Source organism: Macaca thibetana, chromosome 3 (genome assembly GCF_024542745.1).
Source record: "Macaca thibetana thibetana isolate TM-01 chromosome 3, ASM2454274v1, whole genome shotgun sequence".
In the NCBI taxonomy this organism is placed as follows: Eukaryota; Metazoa; Chordata; class Mammalia; order Primates; family Cercopithecidae; genus Macaca; species Macaca thibetana.
Window position 1 is genome coordinate 139,245,945 of NC_065580.1, and position 21,965 is coordinate 139,267,909.

The 21,965-nt window shown below is 47.7% G+C and overlaps 3 protein-coding genes across 6 annotated transcripts in view; 1 reads left to right on the forward strand and 2 right to left on the reverse strand.

The window, feature by feature from the left end:
- Positions 1-21,965, reverse strand: part of PRKRIP1 (PRKR interacting protein 1) — a 532,772-nt gene that overhangs the window by 445,540 nt on the left and 65,267 nt on the right. The window lies entirely within an intron of this gene.
- The window catches only part of IFT22 (intraflagellar transport 22), a 984,170-nt gene that overhangs the window by 335,728 nt on the left and 626,477 nt on the right, over positions 1-21,965 (forward strand). Inside the window, exon 1 of one of the 4 annotated variants that reach the window (XM_050783887.1) lies at positions 20,616-20,625. The exons of the other annotated variants lie outside the window; for them this stretch is intronic. The gene's annotated coding sequence lies outside the window, so the exon portion shown is untranslated. Of the gene's footprint in view, positions 1-20,615; positions 20,626-21,965 lie in introns of those variants that run through there. 4 annotated transcript variants of the gene reach the window in all.
- Positions 1-21,965, reverse strand: part of CUX1 (cut like homeobox 1) — a 1,083,765-nt gene that overhangs the window by 309,635 nt on the left and 752,165 nt on the right.

The following is a 21,965-nucleotide window of genomic DNA, read 5'->3' on the forward strand; positions in this document are numbered from 1 at the left end:
AACTTGGTCTTCATCCTTTCCACATTGCCAGTGGAATGGCTAAGTAAGTCATTTTCGTCTACATCCAAAAATATTTCATTTACTGCTTTAAAAGATTCCTTTTAAAAAAATCCCAGGAATCAAAATATGTGATTCTGTCCAAATTAGCTCTCTCCACAGACTGAGACAATTATTTCACTGTGGGCTTTTTTGGAAATAAATCTTTCTTTTCTTTAATTTTAGAGACTGTATTGTGCACTTTGAGATTTAAGATGGAATATATTTCGTCCCCATGTCTAAGTTGTTGCCTGTCTAATACGTTGGCATGCCCCGTGCTGGGGCACCAGTTTCTTTAAGAAACTGATGAAGGTGTGTGCAGGATTAACTTATGGTTGGACATGGGGTAAATATTTAAGGTCGGGCTCATGCCTAGAACAGTGAGGTGGTTTTTTGGTTTTTGTTTTTTTGAGACAGAGTCTCGCTCTTGCTAAGGCTGGAGTGCAGTGGCATGATCACGGCTCACTGCAGCCTCAAGCTCCTGGGTGCAAGCAATCCTCCTGCCTCAGCCTCCCAAGTGGCTGAGACTACAGGCACACGCCACCACACTTAGCTATTTCTTTAATTGTTTTGTTAAGACAGGGTCTCACTATGTTGCCAAGGCTGGTCTCCCAACTCCTGGACTCAATGGATCCTCCCACCTCAGCCTCCCAAAGGGCTGGGATTGCAGGTGTGAGCCACCGTGCCCGGCCATTTTACAGTGAAGTTACTCAAGTTTTAAATCTGTGATCAAAACATTTAAAATAAAAGTTGGTCACTGCTTCCTCGTTCTTGGGACCTGCTTCCACTTTCCCACCCAAATCGGCTTTGCCTTTTCCCAGCTGAAACTCTGGGTGACACATCCCGGGCTTTCTGTGGCTCCCCTCGCTGTGCACCGTTTTCTCACCACCGAGCTCACGGACAGACTGGTTCAGGGGTGCCACCTCCTTGGTCTCACTTAACACTGGCCCCTGAGCCCTCCCCAGTGGCAGTGTGGGCTGAGCATCAATGCTAGAGTCCCCTGAACTGAGTACGAATTCTCCAAGCAAGTCTACGCCTCCTGTGGCTTTCATCTTTTGTAAAATGAAGACAGCAAGACCTACCTCTGATGACCATGGGGAACTCATCTGAAAGGCTTAGCAGACAGTGATCTTTCCTTCCCCTGCCCCCCTCCACCAGCTCCTGGCCTAACTCCCCACCCCAAATCCAACCCAACATTTGCCAGCTGCAAGCTTGACCATCACTGACCCTCCTGCTGGAAACCTTATCTTTTTTTTTTTTTTTTTTTTTTTGAGACAGAGTCTCGCTCTTTTCACCCAGCCTGGAGTGCGGTGGCGCGATCCAAGCTCACTGCAACCTCCACCTCTCAGGTTCAAGTGATTCTCCTGCCTCAGCCTCCCGAGTAGCTGGGATTACAGACACCCACCACCACGCTGGGCTAATTTTTGTATTTTCAGTAGAGACGGGGTTTCACCATGTTGGCCAGGCTGGTCTCAAGATGAACTCCTGACCTCAGGTCATCCACCCACCTTGGCCTCCCAAAGTGCTGGGATTACAGGCGTGAACCATCAAGCCCAGCACACCCTTCTCTTTCTAAGCGCAATCTTCCCTCCTGCTGGAAACCCTTCTCTTCCTGACCCGAGTCCTGAGAAAGCTGCCCTCTGACCCACCTGTCACTTCAAGACTGGTTTTGATTCTTCTACTCTGTCTGTCCACACATCGCACTAGAGAATGTCGTCACCTTCTCAGTCCCCGATCGCTCTGGGGCCTTCCATCCCCCACCCTTCCAAATCCACAATTCTACCTTGACCTCTCGCCAGGTGCCACCCTCCTGACCATAGACCCAGTCATTGGAGGTGCATAGAACTCATTATTTGAATAAACAGACGCCTTGTCTTGACTCCTAAACCAAGTCCTGTGCCTCTGGTGTACCCGACCTTGGCTGACAGAGCCAGAACTCTTCTTGCCACCCAGACCCATAGGTGGTGGAGGGAAGGGAAGGGGATGCAGGCTCATCAGAACCACGTTCCCGTGCACAGGAGGTCTGGGACTGCAGACACGCCCAGCTCCCTGAACCTGGCCGACTAGAACCCCTGACTCCTCCCTCTCGGCCTGCAGCCCTGTGCACAGAATCCTGTAGATCTTGTTCCTACTCCTCCCGCCATCCAGGTCTTCCCCTCAGTCCCCACAGCCCTGGCCAGGACCTGCACTGGGCTCTCAGGATGTCCCACTGGGGACTCAACTCTCGTTCAGAACATCAGCTCTACGAGGCCAGGACTGTGACCCGCCTCCCCCAGTACCTGGGACCGTGCCCGGCACGAAGAGAACACTCGATACACAAGGCGTTTCCATGAGTCCTTGTGCAACTGTAAATAACAATAAATTAACTCCCAGGTATAAATTACAAAATGCAGCAGAGAGGAAATGTATTCACAATTTAAATAAAAGTATTAGTGACTTAATTTATTTTATTTTCCTGGCAAGAAACTCTACATTCTGTGGAGTGGTTTCGGTGGTGGTGTGCTTTGTGTCTGAATGACAGCGGAGGTGTCAAAAGCAAATGTATCCTGTAGCTGAAGGTGCAGAGCCTGAGCCTGCCTGGGTTGGAGCTGCTGCATACAGGCCCTCGTGGCTCTGCCCTGAGGTCGCTCTGCCCTGTGTCTGCAAAAGACCTCATCCTCATCCACCCCCGACTCCCAACACGCACCCAGCACCTGCCCCACAGGCTTGGTAATCTGTGGGTGACTGTGTGTGGAAGGAGTCCCAGAGTGGGCTTGGGAGGTGGGGTGGCACCCTGGGGTGACACTTTCTGGGAAAGTGCAATGCTGTCGTATTTTCTCACTCTTGTGGCATTTGGTCTTAACTCTGGGTATTGGAAGAAGCAGCTTCATCCCCAGGCTAAATTGCAACACCTTACTTCAGCAAAAAGGCCCTCTCATTCCATACCAAGTGGAGCGAACCCGACAGCAGTGATGTGCCATACAGCCCGCACCAGTGTGGCGACAGATGCAACCTGGGTGTGCCCACCTGCTCCCTGGGTGGCCCAAGGTGACTGCTGCAGGTCCGCAGGACCCTCCAGGAGGAAAAGCACCAACCATAGGGCACAGGGTTTAAAAACAGAAACAGAATCACCCACGAACAGACACGCCACAGCGGATGACACAGACTGCCCAGAGGAAACGAACCAGGGTCTCTTAGCAGGAGCTCAGAAGAAAAATTCCAGATCCTGGGTTTGATTTGAGAAATTCACTAAAGCGTGACCTTAGGCAGGTCCCCACTTCCCTCATCTGTGAAGTGAGAGGCGCAGAGAGCTGGATCGCTGGTGTCAACTGGTGGCTCACTGGCCACAAATGGTCACGGAGGAGCATGGGTCTCCCGCGTGAGCCAGGACGGTAACACCCAGTGCTTCCCCCAGACCTTGGTGGGTTTATGTCTTACTGCTGAGCCTGCCAAAGCACATCGCTGATGTTGAATGCTAGCCTATAAATGTATCAGCGCCTTCCTGGGGAAAAGCAGGAGCTCTGTTTCCATGGCACTGGGGTAGATGAACAGCTGGCAGTGCAGGGCAGCCCTCCCGCCCCTTCCCACTCCATCCTGCAGGACTCTTGGACACGACTACCCCCTGCAACCCAGCCGCTCTCTGGAAGGAGCCATCGGGAGGGGCTGGGACAGTCTCCCTGGGTGGGGACAGGGCTCCCTACAGATCAAGTACCTGTTCTCAAGGCCTGGGTCACTCACACCTGGGATGGCTGAGCCCAGTCAACTGAAGAAAAAAACAAGTTTTCCTTCCTGAGTCACAGCACTAATGGAGGCTTTGGCAAGAACCTGTGTGTGGCTCAAGTTGTCATTTTTTAAATTATTATTTTTAAATAGAGACGCGGTCTAGCTATGTTGCCCAGGTTGGTCTCAAACTCCTGGGCTCAAGAAAATCCTCCCACCTTGGCCTCCGTAAGTGCTGAGATTACAAGTGTGAACCATGGCACCCAGCCCAATTCACTTTTTTTTTCTTTTTTTTTTGAGACGGAGTCTCGCTCTGTCACCCAGGCTGGAGTGCAGTGACGCCATCTCGACTCACTGCAAGCTCCACCTCCCGAGTTCATGCCATTCTCCTGCCTCAGCCTCACGAGTAGCTGGGACTACAGGCGCCTGCCACCACGCCTGGATAATTTTTTGTATTTTTGGTAGAGACGGGGTTTCACCGTGTTAGCGAGGATGGTCTCGATCTCCTGACCTCGTGATCCACCTGCCTCGGCCTCCATAAGTGCTGGGATTACAGACGTGAGCCACCGCACCCGACCTAATTCACTTACTTAACGATATTTATGGAATGCCTAAGTGGCAGGTATTGTGCTAGGTATACGGCAGAGACCAATATTAGATCCCGAGCCTCAACAAGCCAAAAGATGCCAACGAGACTCATCAATGCCCCCGCTTTTTTTTTTTTTTTTTTTTTAAAGCCCAAAACTCATCCATTAGGGGACACTGTTCCCAACCTACTTGTGACCGCACGAGTCCTCTGACTCTCGGTATGTAAGCCGAGCCCCTCTGCATCCTGCATACGGTATGTGATACTGAAAACAGCCCATCTGAGAGCAAACACCAACCAACACTGCACAAAGACGCCGAAAGCAGCACTGACGTCAGTCGCCACAGCGTGGGAGAGTGTCTGCCCCTCAGAGTTTTGCATGAATTGGTCATTTTTCTTGAACTCAACAGAAGCACTGACCAGAGGCTGGGTGCAGTAGCTCACACCTATAATCCCAGAACTTTGGGAGGCCAAGGCGAGTGGATCACTTGGGCTCAGGAGCTTGAGACCAGCCTGGCCAACATGGTGAAAACCTGTCTTTACTAAAAATACAAAAATTAGTCAGGCATGGTGGCGGGCACCTGTAATCCCAGCTACTCAGGAGGCTGAGGCAGGAAAATCACTTGCACCTGGGAGATGGAGGTTGCAGTGAACCAAGACTGTGCCACGGCACTCCAGCCTGGGTGACAGAGCAAGAATCTATCTTGAAAAAAACAAAACAAACAAAAACAAAACAAAACAAAACAAAAAACAAAATTAAGCACTGACCAGGATGGAGAGGAAAGTTAACATCCACTAGGTACCTGTGTGCACGGCACTAAGCCACAGCGAACACAGGTGTGGTCTCAGTTATTAATCACAGCTGTTCTAGGAAGGACAGATTCCTGTCCAAGCTGAATGGAGGTGCAGAGAAGGGAACTGATCTCCCAGCAGCTGATGGAACCTAGATCTGGGCCCAGGTCCGTGTGCAGCAAAGGCCATGCTGCTCCCACCACCTCAGGCACCAAAAGCTGGAGCAAAGGCTTGGAGCAATCGGTGGAGGAGCTCAAGTTGCCCTCACAACAGGAAAAGCAACCCAGAGTCTGGGAGGCCTGCAGTGGCTCATGCCTGTAATCCCAGTACTTTGGGAGATCAAGGCAGGGGGATCGCTTGAGCACAGGAGTGGTTTGAGACCAGCCTGGGGCAACACGGGGAAACCCTGTCTCTACAAATAATTTAAAGATTCACCGGGTATGGTGGCGGGCATCTGTGGTCTCAGTTGCTAGGGAGGCTGAGGTGAGAGGATCGCTGAAACTCAGGAGGTCGAGGCTGCAGTAAGCTGAGACCACACCACTGCACTCCAGCCTGGGCGACAGAGAAAGACCCTGTCTCAGAAACAACAATAACAACATTTTTTAGCCAGGTTTTTTGGTCTGGAATAGACACTGCTTCAAATGGAGATTGCTTGAAATAATACTGAATACAAGGTGAGATCGAAAAGACACACCTGCAGAAACTGGGCCTCTTGGAATGAAATTCAAAAAAGACGTTTGTTCCGATTCACTTATTCTGTGAAAGCAAACCTATGACCCAATGTGTCTGCGTTACAGACAGGCCATTTCCCTGCTGGGAATTTTCCTGTCCTGGCTATGATACTCCACCCTGTTAGCTTTGGGAGTAGTCTTTTTCTCTCTTAGTCATGCTTTTCTGGATGCCCTCCAACCCTCGAGCTAAACCTGCAGTACCCTAAAAAGGTAGGTGAACGGTGCTTCTAGGATTTAAGCATCTTTCTCCACCTACTGGAACAGAAGCTGGGTACATTTCTACCCCAACTCATGCAAAAACAGGCCTGGGAAACAGTGTGTACTGGCATGTTTGATAATGTTGCAGTTTCACTTCCAGCTGAAAGGACTTAAAAACAGGGACAGAGAGAGGGGGAGGGAGAGAGAGGAACCTTTCCCTTGTGTCTGTGCTTTTAACAACTTGTTCTGAGCAGTTTCTGCTCTTTTAAGGTTTGCAATCAAGGCTGGAATTTAGCAATGCAAAATGCCCCTCATAACCCTTGCGTCCAAAGGCTTGCGTGGGGTAATTAAAAACACAGAAATTCTTCAAAGAATGTATCTGTTGACTAGTTAATATCATAAAGCCTTCGCTCCTGAACTGTGATCCCAGCCTGAAATGAGGCAGATGGAGTTCAGGAATGCCCCGACGTGAAAACTACCAGAGAAGGGAAGAGAGACATCCACTCTCAGAATCGGGCTATTGACCTGCAACTGCCAAACGGCAATCTCAGCAAGAAAAGGCGATCCCGTAGCTTGAGGAAATTAATTACAATAAATAGATTCCACTGGCATCATTCATTTTTCCAAGACTTTGCTTGCAGCACAAAACAAAGATGTGAGCACTTTCTTCCATTTTCATCTTTAAGATACTCCAGGAACAGTGAGGAAAGCCAGGTATTCCTCAGGGACACCCCAGCTACCACGAAGCAGACCCCCAAAGGAGATCTCCCCATGCAGTGATGAAGGCCAATCCTGTGCAAGTTTTGGGGAAACTGCAGGTTGAGCCTGGCAATTCACTCACTTTCCCTTCAAACTATGGCAAAAAGTAGGCCAGAGAGACTCCAGCATGGCTCCTGGGTCTCCCCCGACCCGCCCTCCTCCCAGTGAGTTCCCCAGGCAGCCTGTCAGGTCCAGGCCTCCATCAGGGCTCAGGTTGATGGGAACAGGCTGCCCGGCTGACTGTATCCCTGGAAACAAGCTCAGATTGGCGACAACATGCTCCAGCTTTAAAAGAGCCACCTGCCTCAAGGAAGCCCAGCTCCCTGCCCTTTTCCTTCTGACTCTGCAAATTTACAGTATGCAAATAAACTGTGAGGAGCTCTTCACTACAAGAGAAACGGAAGGGGCCGGCCTCACTAATGGATTGCTGTGTGACTCCGGGCAAGTCACTAACCCTCTCTGGGCTTGAAGAACTAACAGGATGGTCTACTGATTGCCAAGACAGCTGTGCCAGCATTCCCACTGTGAGGCATCCTTGGGCTAGACAGGGGTCTGGAATCCCTCAGTGAACATGGGCACCACAGCATTTAGTCAATCAGCCAAGCAATAGATGTGGACTGATCAATAACATGCCCAACCAAGGATCTGGGAGGATTGAAGTGCTGGTCTTACCTTCCCAGAGCTTACAATCTAATAAGAAAACACATTCACTTGCAAGTTAAAGGACAAAGGAATCAAATGACAATATAAGAAATAGAACAACAAGAAAACACACACACACACATATACATATGTGTGTGTTATATTGATATATATCTTACATTGATATATATACACATATATCTATCAATATAAGAAAATACTAGAAGAGCATCTGTAATTCAGAGATCGAAGGAAGGAGGACATCTGGCCTCCAGGCAGAGCTGCGCCCGGGAGTAATAACCCCTTACTCCTTCTGTCTCACCTGTGCGTGCCCACAGGCACCACAGCCTGCCCTCCATCACAGGCACCCCTGGTGGGAGCCAGGGACTTCATGGAGTGTGTCTCTGGGCGAGCTTCTCTTGCCAACAACACTCAAATATTTTTTCCACTGGTGACCCAGGCTGGAAACTGGCCAGCTTTGCAAACACTAAAACCTCCTTTTTTTTTTTTCTTCTTGAGACAGGGTCTCCCTCTGACACCCAGGCTGGAGTGCAGTGCCCACTGCATCCTCAACCTCCCAGGCTCAAGCAATCCTCCTGCCTCTCAGCCTCCTAAGTAGCTGGGATCACAGGCTTACACCACCATGCCCGGCTTTTTTTGTTTTAGAGACGGAGTCTCACTCTGTCACCCAGGCTGGAGTACAGTGGCACGATCTTGGCTCATTGTAACCTCCACTTCCCGGGTTCAAGCAATTCTCTGTCTCAGCCTCTCAAGTAGCTGGGATTACAGGCATCCACCACCATGCCTGGCTAATTTTTGTATTTTTAGTAGGGATGGGGTTTCACCATGTTGGTCAGGCTGGTCCTGACTTCCTGATCCACCCACTTCAGCCTCTCAAAGTGCTGGGATTACAGGCATGAGCCACCGCGCCTGACCCCAATTTTTGTATTTTTTATGGAGGGGTCTCACTATGTTGCCCCAGCTGGTCTCAAACTCCCACGCTCAAGTGGTCCTCTGGCCTCAGCTTCCCAAGTAGCTGCGACCACAGATACCCACCACCAATAATTTTTGCATTTTTTAGAGGTGGGGTTTCACTGTGTTGGCCAGGCCACTCCTGGGCTCAAGTGATCCACCCGCCTCAGCCTCCCAAACTACTGGGATTACAGGCATGAACCACTGCACCTGGCACAAAACCTCCTTCTTTAAAAAAGACTGCTCACATTCAGGATGTGAAGCTGCAGAGTGGCTACACAATCGTTAGGACGAGGGTTAGGTGTGGGGCTGTGCTCAGCTTTAAATGGCCCAGGGGACTGGATGTTGGGCCCGTGACATAAGCACTGCCTGACCAGCCTTAAAAATCCCTCCACGCTGTGGTATATCCACACAATGGAATACTAATTGGCACTGAGAGCGGCCACACTGCTGAATTGCAAATGCACCGCGCTAAGTGAAAGAAGCCAGCCTCAAAGACTGCGTGCGGTATGATCCCTTTATGTAACACTCCAGAAAATACAAAATGATGCTGACAAAAAACAGATTCGTGGTTGCCATGGACTGAGGGTAGGGGAAGGGACTGACTACATAGAGGCTTGGGAGAATGTGGGGGGAGAGTGGAATCATCCTATATCTTTTTTTTTTTTGAGACAGAGTTTTGATCTTGTTGCCCAGGCTGGACTACAGTGGCATGATCTTGACTCACTGCAACCTCCATCTCCCAGGTTCAGGCGATTCTCCTGCCTCAGCCTCCCAAGTAGCTGCGATTACAGACATTGTACCACCATGCCCAGCTAAATTTTGTGTTTTTAGTGGAGGCGAAGTTTCATCACATTGGCCAGGTTGGTCTCAAACTCCTGACCTCAGTGATCTGTCCGCCTCAGCCTCCCAAAGTGCTGGGATTATAGGCGTGAGCCATCATGCTTGGCTAATTTTTGTGTTTTTAGTAGAGACGGGGTTTTGCCATGTTGGCCAGGCTGGTCTCCAATTCCTGACCTTAGGTGATCTGCCGACCTTGCCCTCCCAAAGTGCTGGGATTACAGGTGTGAGCCACTGCACCCAGCCTGTCCTCTGTCTTAATAATGGTGGTGGCACATGACCATATGTGGTTGTCAAAATTCATCAAAGTGGACATCTGAAAAGGGTGAATCTTACTGAGTGTAAATCTGACTTTTTAAAAAAATCTCTTCCCCCAGTGAAGACCTGATTGACACCAGTATCTCCAGGCCAGTAGATGAGGATGAAATGTAACCAAAAAAAGGCTCCCAACATGCTGGATATTGGCCAGGCACAGTGGCTCATGCCTGTAATCACAGCACTTTGGGAGGCCGACACAGGAAGATTATTTGAGCCCCGGAGTTTGAGACCAACCTGGGCAACATAGTGAGACCCTGTTTCTGCAAAAAAATTAGCTGGGTGTGGTGGCACACGCCTGTGGTCCCAGCTACCCAGCAGGCTGAGGTGGAAGGATCACTTGAACCTGGGAGGTTGAGGCTGCAGTGAGCTATGATCACACCACTGCATTCCAGCCTGAGTGACAGAGCGAGACTGTGTCTCAAACACACACACACACACACACACACACACACACACACACCCCCAAAAAACATGGATATCAACCTTTTGTACTGACTGATATCATTCAGGCCTCATAAGTAGCTAGATCCAAATATTTACTGCCATCTGTAATTCAATTATTCACCTTTCTCCTGGCTTTTCTGTGAGGGAGGAAGGGCAAGAGTGTGGGTAGAACAGACGAGTTAACAGAATCTTCTCAACGTTAAAGACTGTCTCCTATGATTTATAAAAATCTTTGGTGTCTGCTGAACTCACATTTGCTAGAAAATGCTGGTGGTGATGAAGTGAGTAAGCAGAAATCTACTAATATTTGTATCATTAGGTCGGGCGTGGTGGCTCTCACCTATAATCCCAGCACTTTAGGAGGCCAAGGCGGGTGGATCACTTGAGCTCAGGAGTTCGAGACCAGCCTGGCCAATGTGGTGAAACCCCGTCTCTACTAAAAATACAAAAAAATTAGCCAGGCGTGGTGGCACGTACCTGTAGTCCCAACTACTCGGGAGGCTAAGGCAGGAGAATTGCTTGAACCTGGGAGGCAGAGGTTGCAGTGGGCCAAGATTGTGCTACTGCACTGCAGCCTGGGAGACAGGGCGAGACTCTGTCTCAATTAAAAAATGCGATTTTGATTTATACCTTTTCCCTCATTCTGAAGGTCCCCCACAACCTCGTCACACCCCATTTCCAGGGACTCGGACATGTGAATAACCCTGGCTTATGCCAAAGCTTGGGCGATCTTTGCTCAAAAATAATCCTAGAGCCACCAGGTTCTGCCTCTATCTCTGTCTCATGCTGTGATAACCTGGAGATGGTTTTTAGGTCTAAACACTGATGGTAAGATTCATTTCTACCACTTGAGCCCCTCCAGGAGCTAATGTCTTTCACAGGGGGAGGAGCTGGGGGCTGGGGTGCTGACACCCCAGTGCAGGGTCTTCAGGGAGCCACGCAGCACACACTCCCCAGGCATCTACTTTGTGACAGAGACAGAGACATGCAAACCACAGCCCCAGAAGGGGACACATCCTCAATCAGCATCTGGAGGAAGGGACACAGAGGGAGGCCACGGAAGGGGGCCCAAACTGGCCTTGGAGTAAGCATTCCAGGTGCTGTTTCTAAATGCAAGTCCCCAGGCCCTTCCCCGGTGACTGTGTCTCACTAAGTCTAGGGTGGGGCCCAGGGACAGTATTTTTAACAAGCACACACACACCCAGGAGGTTTTTATGATTAGCCATGTTAGGAAAACGCTGACACGGGGGAGTTCCTGCGTGCCTGGAAACGAAGCTGCTTGCTTAACCATTACGGTTCTGAGAGCCGGGAACCCTGACTGCCTGATCTCCACCTAGCCTCCATCTAGCCAGTCCCACGTGGCCAGGGCAGAAAGCAAAACCCCAAAGCGAGGAGGCCGGTGGGGACGGCAGGGCTGGCGCCTAGGCAGCTTCCTCCGCTGGCCCCCTGCCACCCTCCGCACAAACACAGCCCGGCTGCCGCCTCCAATCCAGACCACCCACAGTAGCCGGGCATGATGGCCGCGGGGCTTTCCTCTCTTCTGTCCCCTGCACTTAGCCCCCGCTTACCCTCGAAGGACAACCTTTTCTCCTATGTATCTGGGAAAACTCCCAGGGGATCCTGCCCTAACTTCCTCCCCGGGGTTCCCATCTCCCTGAGTTCCCTCCTGTCTGCCTGCCAGTCCAAGTGCCTGATCTCATCTCCTTCCAAACTCTGTGACCTTTATCTCGCTCTGAAAATGACATTCGCACCCCTCTTGGAATAATCCCTTTCTCCCCACCCCCGTCACACCTGGAAACAAGCTCCGGGCTCCCCCTTGTCAGGATGGGGAAGTCCCCATTCTTAACCTGGTCCGTCTACAGATGCACCCTCCCTCTTCCCTCCTCACATCCTTCTCAGCCAAGTGCTTTCAAAACTGTCTCTATGCCTCTATGCCCCCAGTTCCACAGTCACAATCCCCCACCTGCATCTCCTGGAACAGTGTTTTCCTGCCCTGTGGGTTAAAGTCTGTCTCCACTAGAGTGTAAGCACCGCGAGGGCAGGGACCTCGGCCTTCTGCTCACTGCTGCAGCCTCAGGGCCTGCAACTGCCTGGCACACAGCTGGTCCACAACAGATCGTTGTTGAATGGGTAAGACATAACCACTGCTTCCTTGTTTTAAGAGCGTATTTCTTGCAAAGTCCTCTAAAACAGCGTCCCAGCTGTTCCGGCTCCACCTCTGTCCCCAAACATCCATCTGCTGCCAGGCTGTAGAGTGTAACGTCGGCTGGAAATGTGAGCCTGGCCATGTGACTCCCAAGTGTGTACCCTCTGACACTTGGCAAGGCCTTAGACAGGGTGAAGTCCAAGCTTCACTTGGCCTGAGTCCCACCATCGTGTGCCGTCCCCAACACCACCCCAGACTCCTCACGCCTCGTGACAGCCCCACACGGTTGCCACACCAGGTTCAGGTTCCTGCACATCCCCAGAGCCCTGTCTCTAGCTGCAAACGTCTGCTGGGTGCTGCCCTCTCAAGAGTTTCATTTACTACTTGAGATCAAAATGGTGGATACCATGCCAACCTCCCCAGCTGGGCCAGGAGTGCCCGGAGAACTGCAGGGCACCCACAGCAGACGTGCCAGCATGTCCGATGGCAGGACACAGAGCTGTGAAAGCGTGGACAGAGCCGGGCCTTGTTCGTTCATGCACGTCACTCTCCAAGTCAGATCTGTCCCAGCAGCCGTCTCACAGATCCCCTCCACCCACTCCTATAAGTGGACCCTTCCTCCTCCTCCTCCTCCTGCTCCTTACCCCGGGCAATGCTGTTTTCACCTCTACTCCTAGAGAACACGGCAAACCCAACTGTACTTTGGCCAGAACTGACTTGAAACAAACCCGAAAGTTTACTTTGGAAGGGAGTTAATAATAAAGGCTGGAAGGCATCTTCAGGGCGATAAACACCTCCTTTTTCCTTTCTCCCAGCCTTGGCATGGCACCGTCCCCGGGGGGGGAGTGCTTTCTGGGACACAAAACTGAAAGCCTCATGACAAGAGCCAGGGAGCCCAGAAACCGGGAAGGAGGAAGAGGACAGAACGTGGACGGAGCAGGCGACTTCACGAAGAGCCATAAAATGTGTTTCTCGTCTCCCGAAAGCTGAAAAACCCTTTCTTTAACTCATGAGAGGCTCGGGGCTGAGAGCTGAGCTTTTAAAAGTCAGATTCGTGAAACCCTGCACACTGCCAGGAAGAAGGAACAATAATCCCTCCACCCCAAAGTTTCTAGAAACAAATACAGAAATAGAAGAGGCACTTCTTTGAATCCAAACTAAATTATTCTGTTAAGTATTGAAGGTTGTCAGAGAAATACAACCAGAATAAACATCTCTGATAATGAAAGCGCATTATAGTGAAAAGGCGGCAACTTTATAAAACATTACCTATGCTATCTCTAAAATAAACAAAAATAAGACAAAATTCTCATGACTTTTAGGCTCTAATTTAGGTGGAAAGGAAGTCAGAGAGAGATTTTCAAGTTTATACTGTACAACTTGACCTTTAGATCATCGTTACAGTGTGGTGAATTCTGAATTTCTGTTTAACATACTATTATCCTTTGAACAGTAACAGGCATTCTATTTCACAAAGAGACTAAAGATGCCACAAACCTGCTGACAACTATATTAAGGTTCCATAGGATAGAAACAACTTCTCTTCTGATTAACCACAGGGATTTCAACAGGCTGTGATACACGTTTTACATGGAAAACATTATTAGCCAGCTGATGGGGGTGAAGGGAAGAGAAAATGATCAAACAAAGCAAACTTCCTCAGCACGCCATACATGATCTTTCTGGCTTTTAAAATACCCTAACATCGCTTTTTAAACTTTGATGACAGAAAACAGAAAGAACTTTTTTTTCATCATTTCAAAGGAAAGCGCTACAAGATTTTCTAAATTAGGGCTAAAAGACAGAATGGCTATTTTTAAATGTCTGGTTAAAAATTAGAAAGTCTCAAAGGTAAGCCACAAGTATGCGAACAAACCGAGAACATTGCTATTTCTGTTCAAGTACCAAAGACTGCAGTAAATGAATGAATATATTCATCTTCACTTTATGATCAAAATGGTCAATGGGAGGTAAGAAATCTAAAACTTACTAAAACAGAAATGTTTATCTCCTATACAACATGACACCTACTGAAAATTCCATAGAAATTTGTCCAATCTTAATATCAGAAGTATTTTCTTCGGCCAGTTCTAATTTTGAAAAACAGAAAGAAAAGCTATAAAGTCCATTAAGAAATCTTAATCTCCATGAAGACAATGAATAATGTGAGAATATGAACTTAATAGCGTTTGCCTAGGAAAAAGGTAAATAGCGCCGAATTCTTTTTTAAAAATCTAATTCTTTTTTTTTTGTTGTTGTTAAAAAAGGAAAATGTCCACTTAGTATAAATACTAACAAAGGGTCTGTATTTTTTTTTTAACTCCTCCAAATCCCTGGAATAATGTCTGCCAACTAAAACACCTACTATGAATTTAGTAATGGGTTATGCAAACATAAATTATAAGGCCAGACATTTTAAAAGGAAAAAAAAAAGGTGATTTATCGAGGCACTGGAGACACGGTAGGAGAGAAGCAATATTTCAATTTTCCACATATTCCTCAGCACTACAGATGTGTTCATGCAAAAAGAATTTTAAAATAAAAATGACTCTCGGCTCTTCTGGTTCTAATCTATCAGTTCATTTACTTGAAAAGGGTTATCAACGAATTCATTTCCCACTTATAATTGAGAAAATTAATATAAAGCCAAACATTTTATCAAGTTTTAAATATGAATGAAAAACGTATCTCACGATCTAGTTTCAGTAAAAAGAAAAATAGAAATATCACATCCCCTTACAGAGGCAAAAAGAGTTAAACCACATGTTCTGTTCTTAAATTATTAGCCCTAGAACCTACCCTGATCCTGTTTTACTTTAATTTCTTTATTTCTATTCACACATCACTTTTCCTTGTCTCAATTCACTGTTAAGTTAACCAGTATTTTTACTTGATTGCGGCAAAGCAATCATTTAAATACATATGAAATACCTTTCATGGGTTGTAGATATATAAGCAAAATAAATGAAAATATACTTGTCTACAACTTTTAATTCAAGGAAACAGAAGCTACCACCCTTCTCTGAATAGATCACGGGAGCTGTACTGGCCCAATGAAATTCCCCGACCACACATCAACCAGGCGGAAATCTTCATTTTTCTTCACTTTGCCAGTGGCTGACGGCTTCACAAATGGTCATCTTCAAAAACACATGTAACCGAACGAGCTGATCTCAAGAAAAGGCTTGAAAATGCTGCGCTCATAAGCAATGCACGTTTCAAAATGCAAAAGTGCAAAAGAACATCTCTGCACGTACTCCCGGCGCTGTGAATTCCTCCCCGGAGAAGGCTAATTTGAACACACATGCTTGCATGCGATATGGGTTCCTGGCACTTTGATTATGTGAACACACCTGACCCCAGGGAAATAGGCTGAGGCCGGCCCCATATTTCAGACAAACCAAACAGCCAATAGACAGTAATGGCTTTAAGCTACTGATGGCCCGGGCCAAAAATGAAGCCGCACTTAATCTTCTGAAGGAAACTGTCAATGTTAGGAGGCCCAGGGCCGACCTTTCCCTCGATCTTAATCACAGCCACCTATGATAACAGAGTGAGGTTTATTTTTATGCCTGGCTCCAGACACAATGATCAATCCTTCAATTTTGACGATTTTGTATCCCACACAATCAACCAGAGTAAGTGAAGCCCATGTAGATGGTTTCTGTGGATCCCTCGAGTCAAATATATAGAATGAAATTCACCTGTGAATGAAATCTAAAACAATCAATCAGAACTCGAAGATGCTTTCTAAGGCCTCTCCAAATCTACATATTCAATGAGATTCCAATAAAAGCCAATTTAAAATTTCCATCTAAAAAATAAGAATTCCTGAGGGGCATGGTGGCTCACACCTATAATCCCAGCACTTTGGGAGGGACTGAGCCCAGGAGTTTGAGACCAGCGTGAGTAACACAGTGAGAACCCCTTTCTACAACAAATACAAAAATCAATCAGACACAGTGGCGCATGCCTGTAGCCCCAGCTACTTGGGAGGCTGAAGTGGGAAGACTGCTTGAGCCGGGAAGGCGGAGCTTGCAGTGAGCTGAGATCGTGCCATTGCGCTCCAGCCTCAACAACAGAGTAAGACTCTGTCTCAAAAAAAAAAAAAAAAAACAAAAAACAAACCGAGGCCAGGCGCAGTGGCTCAAGCCTGTAATCCCAGCACTTTGGGAGGCCGAGACAGGCGGATCACGAGGTCAGGAGATTGAGACCATCCTGGCTAACACGGTGAAACCCCATCTCTACTAAAAAACACAAAAAAACTAGCCGGGCAAGGTGGCGGGCGCCTGTAGTCCCAGCTACTTGGGAGGCTGAGGCAGGAGAATGGCGTGAACCTGGGAGGCGGAGCTTGCAGTGAGCTGAGATCCGGCCACTGCACTCCAGCCTGGGCAACAGAGCAAGACTCTGTCTCAAAAAAAAAAAAAAAAGACCTTGAAGCAGCTTTGCCACTTGTGGGCAGTGACGCCCTAGGCAAGTTACTCACTCCACCTTTCTGGGCCTCAGTTTCCCTCTCTTTGAAACAGAAATAAACACTGTACCTGTTTCGTAGGGATCCTGTGAGTGTTAAGTTAGTTAAATGCCTTTTCAGTGTTTAGAATAGTACTGGATATGCAGTAAGTGCTCACTAAATGTCAGCTGCCATTATAAGCTACGATGGCTGTGTCCCTGAAGTTACCGAGCCCTACAACAGTCTTCCTGGTTCACCCCATTCCACACACAATGGGACTGCCAGGAATATCTGCTGCACACATCAATGAATTCTGGGTAGGAAAACCCCAAGAGACAGAGGAGGTAATGCCTTTTAAGAAGAAAGGGATGTGCCTATGTCTTGGGCCCACAGGTAAGACCAACAGAAATAAGGACACCTTTGGAAAAGAGAGGAGCCTCTCGTTGCAAAATTTGTAGCTCTCGGCCACACAGAACCTCGGAGTCTTGCTCTGAAATCCAGGCTGGAGTGCAGGGCGTGATCTCGGCTCACTGCAATCTCTGCCTTCCAGGTTCAAGTGATTCTCCGTCTCAGCCTCCAGAGTAGCTGAGATTACAGGCGCGCACCACCACACCCGGCTAATTTTTGTATTTTTGGTAGAGACAGGGTTTTGCCATGTTGGCCAGGCTGGTCTCAAACTCCCAGCCTCAAGTGACCCGCCCGCCTCAGCCTCCCAAAGTGCTGGGATTACAGGCATGAGCCACCGCACTCAGCACCAACACCTCCTTTCTTAGACTGAACAACAGAAAGGACATGGCTTGCTCAGATCTTGCATTCATTCAGTGGCCAAGTCAGTATCAGAATCTAAGCTTCCAGATCCAATTACATACTCCTTTAAGGACACCAACTATATAACACAATATGTTCTTAAAATACTGGGCCACAAACAAAATTACAAGACTCTGCATAACAGGCCAGTCATGCTCCTTGTAAACTCACTTTTTATGCCGCTCACATTTGCAAGTTAAAATGAAAAGCCAATGTTAGTCAATAACATGCTCAGTGACTAGTCCCACCCACCCCACACGCGCCGCAGCCCCCTAGCCAGAGAAAGGAAAAATGAAGACAGCAAGTATCAGAGTTAGCATGGCTTGGCATCCAATTGTCATTTTCTTGACTGCCATAATCTCAAAGTGGAAGGGGAGATTTTCCCACGCTTTGGCTTATAACCAATTCCATAAGTTAAGAAGGCTTTCTTAGGGCAATGGCAAATTTTAGGCTATAACGATATGTTCCTTCCTAAGTACACTCCTACAAAACATTCCCCCTGACATATAGAATCCTTTAAATGAGTATGCCACTTCAAAGAAATACTGAAAAGCGATTTTTAAAAAATCTAATAGAAGAAGAATTGCTAATGGTTAAGTGACTAAAAATTAAGCTTCTGGGCCAGGTGTGGTGACGCATGCCTGTAATCCCAGCACTTTGGGAGGCCAAGGCAGGTGAGTCACCTGAGGTCAAGAGATCAAGACCAGCCTGGCCAACATGGTGAAACCCCATCTGTACTAAAAATATAAAAATTAGCCGGGCGTGGTGGTTGGTGCCTGTAATCCCAGCTACTAGGGAGGCTAAGGCAGAAGAATCGCTTGAACCTGGGAGGTAGAGGTTGCACTGAGCCGAGATCAGGCCACTGCACTCCAGCCTGGGTGACATGACCAAGAATCTGTCTCAAAAAAAGAGAAAAATTTGGCTTCTGGAACCTGAAGGAGGCAGGGTGTTCGGGGATTATATGGCCTCATTCCCAGAAGTCTGTCTGCCCAGGAAAATCCCAGTAGGTAGGTGGGTGGCTTATGCTCCGTTAAGTGGCACCGATGATACTTAGCTCCCAGGGTGACTTCCAGGGGCAGAGAAATGATTCTCATGCACTTAGCATAATGCCTGGCTCCTAGCAAGTACTCAATAAATATTAATAACAGCTCACCACAATTTCAACCAAATCATATGGCTTTCGCATTTAGCTGTTACACCTTTAAAATCGTGCTCAACAAAGTTGTTTGCCGAGAAGAGGCACAGAGTGCTTTTCTGTGCCGAAGTTATTATTAAATCCTACACAGAATGACGTTCTCCATTCAGAATGCATTTCAGTTGAGGTTATTGACCAGAAAGACAAGTTATGGGCTACTCTCAAAGAATAGCTTCCAAAAAGAAAAGTCCAGCAGCAAACATTTCCACTCTATGAACAGTGAAACTAATGCAAAAGGAGAGAAAACTCTAGACACATATGGAAGAAGGCAAGTTTTTATTTTACTGTATCTATTCAAGTCCGCAGTAGAAACGAGGGTCTACCATAGGCTTTCAGAATTTTTTTAAGCGTTCATTTATAGCTTTATTTTATTTTTATTTATTTTGAGACGGAGTCTCACTCTGTAGCCCAGGCTGGAGTGCAGTGGCGTGATCTCAGCTCACTGCAACCCCTGTCTCCCGGGTTCAAGCGATTCTCCTGCCTCAAACTCTCGAGCTCAAGTGATCCGTCAGCCTCAGCCTCCCAAAGTGCTGGGATTCTAGGTGTGAGCCACTGGCCCCCGTCACATTTATAGCTTTAAAGTCCATTTGTGAGGCCAGGCATGGTGGCTCACGCCTGTAATCCCAGCACTTTGGGAGGCCAAGGCGGGTGGATCACAAGGTCAGGAGTTCAAGACTAACCTGGCCAACACAGTGAAACCCCATCTCTACTAAAAATACAAAAAGTAGCCAGGCACGGTGGCAGGTGCCTGTAGTCCCAGCTACTTGGGAGGCTGAGGCAGGAGAATTGCTTGAACCCAGGAGGCAGAGGTTGCAGTGAGCCAAGATCGTGCCACTGCACTCCAGTCTGGGCCACAGAGGGAGACTCCGTCTCAAAAAAAAAAAAAAAAAAAAAAAAAGCGGGGGGGGGGAAGTCATTTGTGAACACAGTTTCTCAAAAGAGTAGATTTCGGTAACATGAACACAATAAACCATTCATTGACCTTCTGCTTGGTGCCTGGGTTGTTCTGAATCCCTATAAGATTCATCCAGCCCATAATGACTCCGAGGTCGTTGTCATCATTCCTATTTTTTGGCATAAGAAAATAGAGGCTCAGATGTGATAGAAAGCAGCATGTTTTCAACTAAAATTCCAGGGCACATGAATCTAATGACAGTGCTTCCCTTTTGACAGTTATTAAACGTTCAGATAATGCATCTGTTATACTTAAAATAGCCCTGTAAAAACGGCTGGACACACGAAGGAAGCGACACACGGCTCTCAGGAAGGAAAGGGAATGCCGGCCTTGTTGACGTTTCAGCAAGGGGCGGGGGCAGACACAGCAGCCGTCCTGAGATGCTCCCGGAAGGAAAGAGGGGCCTGCGGGGTCTTCAGATGCCACCTGCCACCTCTGGACCAAGCCCCACCATGGCTCTGACCACTTCCAGTGACAAGGAACAGAGCAACTAGGAGATTAGCTCCTTGTTAATTACCTAAGAATTAATTACCGAAGAATTACCTAAGAATTTCTGGGCCTTTGGCCCAGAAAACAAACAAACAAAATAAGATCTCTTTGAAACTCCAGAATTCATTGACTTTTTTTTTTTTTTTTTTTTTTTTTTTTGAAGATAGGGTCTTGCTCTGCCACCCAGGCTGAGGTGCAGTGACACAATCATAGCTCATTGCAGCCTCGACCTCCCGGGCTCAAGGGATCTTCCTACCTCAGCCTCCTGAATTACAGGTGTGCGCCACCATGCCCCGCTAATTTCTTCATTTTTTGTAGAGATAGGGTCTCGCTATATTGCCCAGGCTGGTCTCAAACTCCTGGTCTCAAGCAATCCTCCTGCCTCAGCCTCCAAAGTGCTGGGATTACAGAAATGAGCTACTGCACCTGGCCAGCTGAATTTTCTAACGCCCAAGTTAAATAGCATCCCTGGTCTTAGAAAGCAGAGAGACTGAATATGATGCTTCAAAGTAAGTGAGTGGTTAGAGCCAAGACGATCAGGGCTTTACATGGAAGAAATGGGGGGGGACTCCACTGCTAACAGCTTGCCCAAATTTATCAATGGTTCAAAATTTGCACTAAAAGCTCCGTGTGTATGTGTGTTGTGTTGACAGGTGATACAAAAAGTCATTTTGCATTCTTAAGATCAAAAAACGTTCTCTGACTCCCCGAAGTACCTTCGCCCATCCTTGATCACTCCCTACCATTTTGTCCCGTTTGAGCTCTTACCGCCACCTGAAATTATCTTGTGCGTCATCTGTTTATTTGGCTGTTGCCAGATCTCTGTGAGATCTGGAATCTTCTCCCTCCATCCCTGCTGTATCTGACTGCCCCTGGCCCTAGAAAAGGGCTCAGCATCACTTGTAAAAGAAAGGAAGGAAGGAAAGAAGAGAGGAGGGTAAGTGTTTACTGAGCACCTACTATATGCTCTGTGCATCTGAATTCATTTCAACCTCCTGGGTGAAATGGGATAGCGCCAATTCTCTTCCTGCTTATAGATAAGGGGACCAAGTCTTAGAACAGTTTGTGACCTTGCTCAAGGTCACTGCCTGTCACCACTAACTAGCTATGCATTCTACTCCTCGCCTGAGACTGGACATTGAGCCTCCAGGACCCCTTGAAGTAGGCAGGGTATGTTTTTGCAGACGAAGAAACTGGGGTTAAGCTTCTGTCCCAGTGCCATGGAGGTCACAACACTATTAATGCTGTTGCAGCAAATGAAGCCAGGGCTTGACTAGCACTCAATGTCCCTGGGCCCAAGCAACTTTCTCTTCCCTACAGGCCCCCGCTGGTGCCCTCCAGACCATGCGGCAAGGTTTTGCTGGGATGTCAGGGGATAATGCAGCCACCCTCCCCAACCGCGGCCCCAATTACATTCAAATTTCCTTCATTACTGGGTCCCACTCAAGGCACCTCTTCTCCCTTAGGGACCGACAAGAAAGAATGGCTTGGGTTGATAAACTGACTTAAAGAGTTTAATTGGTAACAGTTAAAAGTTCACTTTTAATTTTTAAACTTTTTCTAGTTAAAAGCTTATTATAACTTAACAGTAGGTGATTCCAGAATGATTAAACACCCAAGTTGATTATTGGGGTTTTCTCATTTTGCCAAACCCTGGAGTGGCCTTTTTAAAACCAAACTGCCGCTGCAAAAATGAAAATTCACAAGAAACTTTTCTGTGGGGAGCTTCTTCAGAGGATGAGAGAACAACTAAGAAATCTCTTCAGGGGTTTCTGACACCCCCATGAAGAGAGGAATTCTTTTAAAATTTAATTTAGTTTAGGTTTTTTTTGTTTGTTTGTTTGTTTGTTTGTTTTGAGACAGGGGTCTCTGTCACCCACATTGGAGTGCAGTGGCGCAATCATGG